Genomic DNA, 7,090 nt, shown 5'->3' with positions numbered 1-7,090 from the left:
AAAAAAGTATAAAAATCTTCCAATATATATATATATATATATATATATAAAAAATCTTCATATATATATATATATAGCCTATATTGGAAGATTTTTGAACGCTGCTGTGTGGACGGCCGTAACTATCGACAGTGCAGCCGGCCCAGAGCCGGACAGGGGCCCATGCAAAAATAAAATATACATATACTTTTTTTACATTTTATTTTGGCATTCACGCACTCTTCAAAGTAACCAAGCAACCTAAATTAATTTGTAATTTGTCTGTCCAATGACCTTGCTCCCTTTCATGTCATGTGATACCTTGCGTGACGAGCGAATCGTTTACTCAACCTGTACTGTACTGTAGCTAGAAGCAGCAAGTTCGGCAGCATTATAAAAAATGTAATAGCTTGCATTTATAATGTACAGCAAACCAAAGCACAAGAGCAGCACTCAAAAGAGAAAGGACACACAACCTTGTTACGCCACTGCTGTGTACTCTGACACCTGTTGCTCACACACAATATTAAGGAAGGATATTTCAAACTCTCTAAGGACCCTTCTCACTTCTCTTATTTTTCATTTCCTCGCTCCTCGGTCTCACCGGAAGTTGATTTGTCTGCGCCATCTTGAGTAGCGTCCCAATGGCCTTATTTTTGCCGGAGGAGCGATAATGGAGGAGCTATAATCGAGGAACCACCAGACCATCCTCCGATGAAATCCTCAGACACTCGCCCCGCCCCCTTACTGTGTATCGCTCACTGATTGGACGATGCAGCGCATGCACTGATCTGATGCTTCTTGACATGAGAGCAGTTTCCCAGCGGAGTGAAGAAAACACATGAACCTCACGGGAGTCACTCCTCAGTCTATACCGTGTTTTGTTTCAATTCATGTTTCATTTAGTTACAAATATGTGATATATCTGAACAACTAAGTGGTCAACAATCATTTTATTCATTTATTGGAAACATTTTCATGATCGCTTTTTTCGTTTTACATTTTCATTTATTGTCATTTCCATTCAGTCAGTCATTAAGTGCTATTAAAATGTTAATGTGCTACATATCCACACAAACACACAAAGTGTGCAATCCAATGAATGTTAATCTAACTGGGTTTTGATAGATACCATATCTCTTTTTCTTCTCTCAATTATTTTATTTCTATTGTGCACTCTAATCAATATTAATCCAACTAATGTTCGTTTATACATTTTAAGAATGGCGTTTATCTTTTTTGAGAATGAGTTCTTATTTGATTTTATTTATTGGGGTGTTACGTTCCCTATTGGGCTAGGGGAACCAAAGGGAAGCGACACGACCAGAGTGGTATTGGTATTAATTATAAGTGGCTTTATTATAATGCAAAGTGTAACAAAAATGGCAGGCAGGCAGCCTGAAACAAACAAAAGGGCCAAAAGGGCACCGGTTGACAATTTACCAAACAAAGGGAGGACTCTTAAAAAGGAGTCTACTGGCATACAGAATAAATAAATACTAATAGCGAAAATGAAACAAAACCTCACTTTAACAGTGGTACAACTAAATAAAGGAAGGCACAGCTGTAGCTGATCAACAGGTGCTAGTTACCTGGGTCTAAGCTGTTTCACAATATCCTACACAGCACACTACTTCTACACACATATCTCCACACTCAATACTAAGCACATAAGTTGTCACACGACACTGAACACATATATGGACACTCGTCACTAAGCACAGTCTGTAATGTCCATGACACAAGCGCAAAAAGGTATGAGGCGTCTGATCGCAGCAGAGCCTCCAGAGTGGTGATAGTTCCCAGGCTTTGTAGTCCTCTCCAGCAGGTGTGCGCTGGGCTGGCACAGGGATTGGAGAACGTCGGACCCGGCGTGCTCCAATTAGTGTCCTCGGAAGTGGACCAGGAGATGACAGCCAATGATGTTGGGGCAACCACACAGCTCATTTACATAATCACCCACAGCTGAAAACACTCACAGGCAGGTTAATGAGCAGACAGCAGCAGCAGCCGTGACATGGGGTCTACAACAGATGATACAAATGTTTGTGTCAGTAAATGTGTACTAACAGAGGCGGGGGTGTGTGTGGAAATAACGGGGACAGAGCTGCTGTCAGACGATCAGCTGTGCAGCGTCATCACAAACGGACGTCGCTTCACGTGACGCTCCGGAGGAAAGGACGTCCCATTGCTCTTAAAACTAATTTCCTTGCTTCTCGTGGTTTCCTTGCGTCCCTCCATGCTTCCCTGGTGGGAGGGACTAGTCGCAGGGAAACGACACAAGTGAGGGACGCAAGGAATCCATTTAACCGAAGTGAGAAGGACCCCTGCTGACGCTCTGCTGGCAGCTCAGGGTGTTTCCGGTCTCTGAGCTACACCTCTGCTGCATGCTCTGCTCAAGCCCCCAGGAAGTGCACCGGACTCTGTGGGTGTTTCTCAGGCTTCTCACTTCGGTTCAATGGAATCCTTGCGTCCCTCACTTGCGTCGTTTCCCTGCGTCTCTCCCACCAGGGAAGCATGGAGAGACGCAAGGAAACTACGAGAAAGGAGAAGAAGCAAGGAAATTAGTTTTAAGATCAACGGGACCAATATCATCCAGCTGCAGCAAGACACACCCCCTACACGACACTACGGTGGCTGAGAGACATTGGCAGATAAAAAAAAAACGAATTGCAAATGTTATTGTAGCGTTTTAAGCAACTATTAGGCGAATAAAATAATAACCTAGTCTATCCGTTTGAGACACAACAGTATATGACTTTCAGCACAAATCATTTTGTCTAATTAATCATTTGAAACAAAAAGGTGGCTTAGTAAACTTTATTTTTATTTTTTAGTACATATAAAATAGGTATTAATGAGATCATCTATTAATTATGTTTGTCTAGTTAGACAAACAAAAATGTCTACAAAAATATCTACATGTATAAATACATGTGTAGCAGTTGCTACACATGTAGATATTTTTGTTTTCGTGATAGATTCCGAAGACTTATTGAACATGGCTGATCGTGATGTTTATGTTAAACTGCCGTAGTTTTTGGGAACATGCCGCTACGGCGTGGTTCGCACACGTGGAGGCGCACTTTGCCTGCCGCCAGGTCCGTGACGGGGACCTGAAGTATTTTCACGTGGTGGCGGCACTGGGGAGCTCCACGTCATCCAGGTTAGTTGGATTTATCGCAGATCCCCCACGCCATGGCAAATATGAGGCGATTAAGGCCCTTCTCCTTAAGACATTTAGCTTATCTGCTAAGGAGAGGGCTTACCTGATTCTTGAGATTCAGGGTCTGGGAGACAGCAAGCCATCCCAGCTCATGGAGAAGATGCTGAATCTGCTGGGGGGGAAGATCCCAGGATTTTGTTCATGGAGACGTTCCTGCGACACTTGCCCGGGTTCAGACGGCGCTGGCCAACATGACCATTACTGAACCCCGCGCCCTGGCTGAGGAGGCCGACCGTTTCTTCCTGGCGACCCAGCAGCCCGGTGCAGATGTGCTGGCGAGGGGGCACCCCCCTACAAAACGCTCAGTGCCCCCTCGCCAGTTAGGAGGGCTTCGGGGGAGCAGCTCCGGGCCGGCGTGGGGACACAAGAGAGTGTTTTTACCACGCGCGGTTCGGGGCCAAGGCGAAGAAGTGCATTGCTCCCTGCAGCTACAAACCTCCGGGAAACGAGAGGGCCGGCACTCGGTAGTGGCCCTGAATCAGTTATAGTATTAAAGTTGAAAAGCGGGCATGATTAAAAGTTCATCCATTCCAGGATTTGAACCGGTTGCGCGGAGGACTTCGCCGCCGGCTCTATCCACTGGGCTATCTATTCTTTAAACTACTGAACGTTTTTTTAATACTCACAATTGTCTTTTTGTTCACAACGACCTATTTTTCTTCCTGGCTTGCTCTATAATGATCCAATACAAATGCAATACCAACAACAACTACTACAACAACCCACACATTGGGCATTGTTTAGAGCAGTTATAAAGTGTTGAAGCGCTCAAATTCGAAACTGTTTCAACCTATCAACTGTCAGAATCGAAACGAGGCAGTGCATTAAATCACCTGATTGGACGGTGAACCAGTGAGTTGATTCATTCAGGAAATTAAGCAGTTGCTGCTTCGGACGTCATATGTCACGTGATTTGAAGCAAGCTTCGAAGCACTGCTTCTATGGAATAGGAAGTCCAGGGTTTGAAGCATGTATCGAAGCTTCAGTGTCAAACTGTCATCACTAGTGAACACCTACATGCTGGCTACTGTTCTCTTGTGGTGTTTTTGGAATAAAGTCACCATGGTTTGCAATTCTACCTCCTCTCGTGGTCGATTCTTTCCCTGAAAATCCAACCGCTAAAACAGAATGGTTTAAAAACACAAGTTTTTCACAAGTATTTTTATTGGGCCATCAATCTTAAACATACAAACTGTTGACATAAGATCACCCGATTTTACTTTTTTTTTTACAACAAACATGGCATAGTAACCATCCCCCCACCCCCCTACAAAACAAAACCGATAAGCGTCACAATACGATATAAAAGAGGAGCAAAAATAAGTAAATAAAAAATACAAGAGGATATAATAAAAGCACAGAAATACAAAGAAACACTGTGTTGCACAATGCACATTGGGCTGCATGACCATTCACACGCCAAGGGAGACAATCACTTAGCATTGCATCATAACCGTCCAGTCTCAAAATAGTAGCTACGGCGTACATTAATGAGTAATGGGATTATCTAATCCCCTAATGAAGGAATAGAATTAACAAAAGAGAGAATAGGATCCCAGGTTTTTCTAAATGTATCAGAGCATCCCCTTAAAGGCCTACTATACTTAATCTTCTCTAAGTATAAGAAAGACATTAAGTCTTTCAACCACGACTGAGAAGATGGAGGTTTCTGGTCCTTCCACTGCAGTAAAATACGTCTGCGGGCTACAAGTGAAGCAAAAGCAATAACATTGCTCTCCTTGTTAGTGAAACTAGAGAATTCCTCAGGGACACCAAAAATAGAAATTGAAGGGCTAGGAACCACCGGCTTATTGAAGGCCTTCGAGAGTGTATCATAAAAAGAGGACCAGAATGAACCCAGCTTTGGACAGGAGAAAAACATGTGTGTGTGGTTGGCTGGAGAGAGAGAGCATCTATCACACATCTCACTTGTGTCAAACCGTTTGCTAAGTCTAACTTTGGTCAGGTGTGATCTGTGTAGGACCTTAAACTGTATCAGTGTCAGTCTGGCGCAAGATGAAGTAGAGTTGACTCTGTCTAGGGCCCCCTGCCACCATTCATCTGAAAAGGTAACCCCAAGCTCCCTCTCCCAGATGTTCCTAGTCGCTAAAGGAGATGATAATGCTGATAAGATTAACTTCCCCACGGCTGAAATGACTCCACGTACTACAGGGGTCAATAGAATTGTATCAACGAGAGAATTAGGTGGTTGATGAGGAAAATTGGGGAAGTTACAACGAGCAAAGGAAAATATCTAAATAACTGAGAGTTTGGAAGGTCAAATTTAGTTTTGAGAATATCAAAGGAGACAAAAATGTTATCAACAAAAAGTAGTTTGAAATAAACCAACCCTTTCTCCTTCCACAAAGAGAAAACCGGGTCAAGAGATGAAGGAAGAAAAATACGATTATTACAAATGAGCATTAGCAGGGAAAGGGAAACAATTTTATAGTGGCGTCTAAATTGCCTCCAAATCTTTACAGTAGATTGTACAATTGGGTTGGATACGCATTTAGCAGGATATGATTTTAAGGGGGCACAAATTAACTCTGATAAAGAGATAGAGCCACAAGACCGCGCTTCCATCTGGCACCAGTCTGTAACGGGGGAGTTGTGCCAAGTGTGAATCTTTTGAATATTGGCCGCTCAATAGTATGCCAGAAGATTAGGTAGAGCAAGGCCACTTTAGTCCTTTGTAGGACAGAATATTTTACCCTTGGGGTCTTTCCTGTCCAAATAAATGACCTTAAAGTCCTTAAAAAAAGATTTGGGGAGGAATAATGAAAACATTGAAAAAGGAATGAGAATCTGACAGAGGGAGAGAGTTCCAGCGCTGTAGGTCAGATTTAACCTCCTTCACCAACTTCAAAACATTATGTTTATGAAGTGAGGGGAGACAATGCGAAATATTAATGCCCAGGCCTCTGGGCCGGAATCTGTTTTGCTGCATCACCAACACAACACAAATATATACAACGACACAAAGTACAGACACACCAAACAATAGTGGAACAAATCCTACATGAATGAGTGGATGAACGTCTCAACTCGAGGTGGAGTGAAGGAACAATGTTCGAACTAAAATGGCCGCTCTGCACTACCGGGTCAGAGCACGGCATATCCGGTCAGCGACAGCAGTGAGACGCTGCCCTCTAGTGGCCGGCGATAAACTCAGAGCAAACCATCTTAATACATGTCGCAGCCTAAGACAGCAAACTAAGCTTCTTTAACTGCTGCTAGAAGACAGTTTTACCATGGGGTATTTTAACAAGACCAAAAAGATATACAAGGCTTCCAAAACAGAAGAAACCAACTCAATACAGTATTTTAATTTCCTTCAAAACGACAAAAGCACAAATAAAAACTAAATAACAATAACAACATAACATGTGATGTTAGAAATATGAATATAAGACTAACAATTAAAGTATGTTCGCTAAATGAGAATATTTGTATCTTGTAAAATAATCCCTACGACATCTTCTGTATAACAAGTTCTATTTGTAATGACCTAAAAATGGTTTTCAACGCACTAGTTAACCCTTCCTTTGCGTTCGGTCATACCCCCCTTCCCATATTATTTTCGGTAAAAATTGGCCGGTGTGTTTTGCACAGTGATATCTCCGGAACCCCTTATCCAATTTTGATGGTTCACATCTCATTTGAACAGTCAGAGCAAGTAGAATCAAGGGGTGGCAGACAGAATGACACCAGGGGTGAATTTCATGTTATAGTTTTGCAGTAAGTTCAAAGATAGATTATCCTTGTTAATTACACAACATTGATTGGTTTAAATTGTGTACAATGCTTTTGTATTTTTCCCCTTCGATTCGGAGAAACAAATATTTTTTTGGAGTTTAGGATAGCAGAAGACACTACACTACC

Source organism: Gymnodraco acuticeps, unplaced genomic scaffold (assembly GCF_902827175.1).
Source record: "Gymnodraco acuticeps unplaced genomic scaffold, fGymAcu1.1, whole genome shotgun sequence".
In the NCBI taxonomy this organism is placed as follows: Eukaryota; Metazoa; Chordata; class Actinopteri; order Perciformes; family Bathydraconidae; genus Gymnodraco; species Gymnodraco acuticeps.
The sequence above is the reverse complement of the archived record's forward strand: the minus strand, read 5'-3'. Positions refer to the sequence as shown.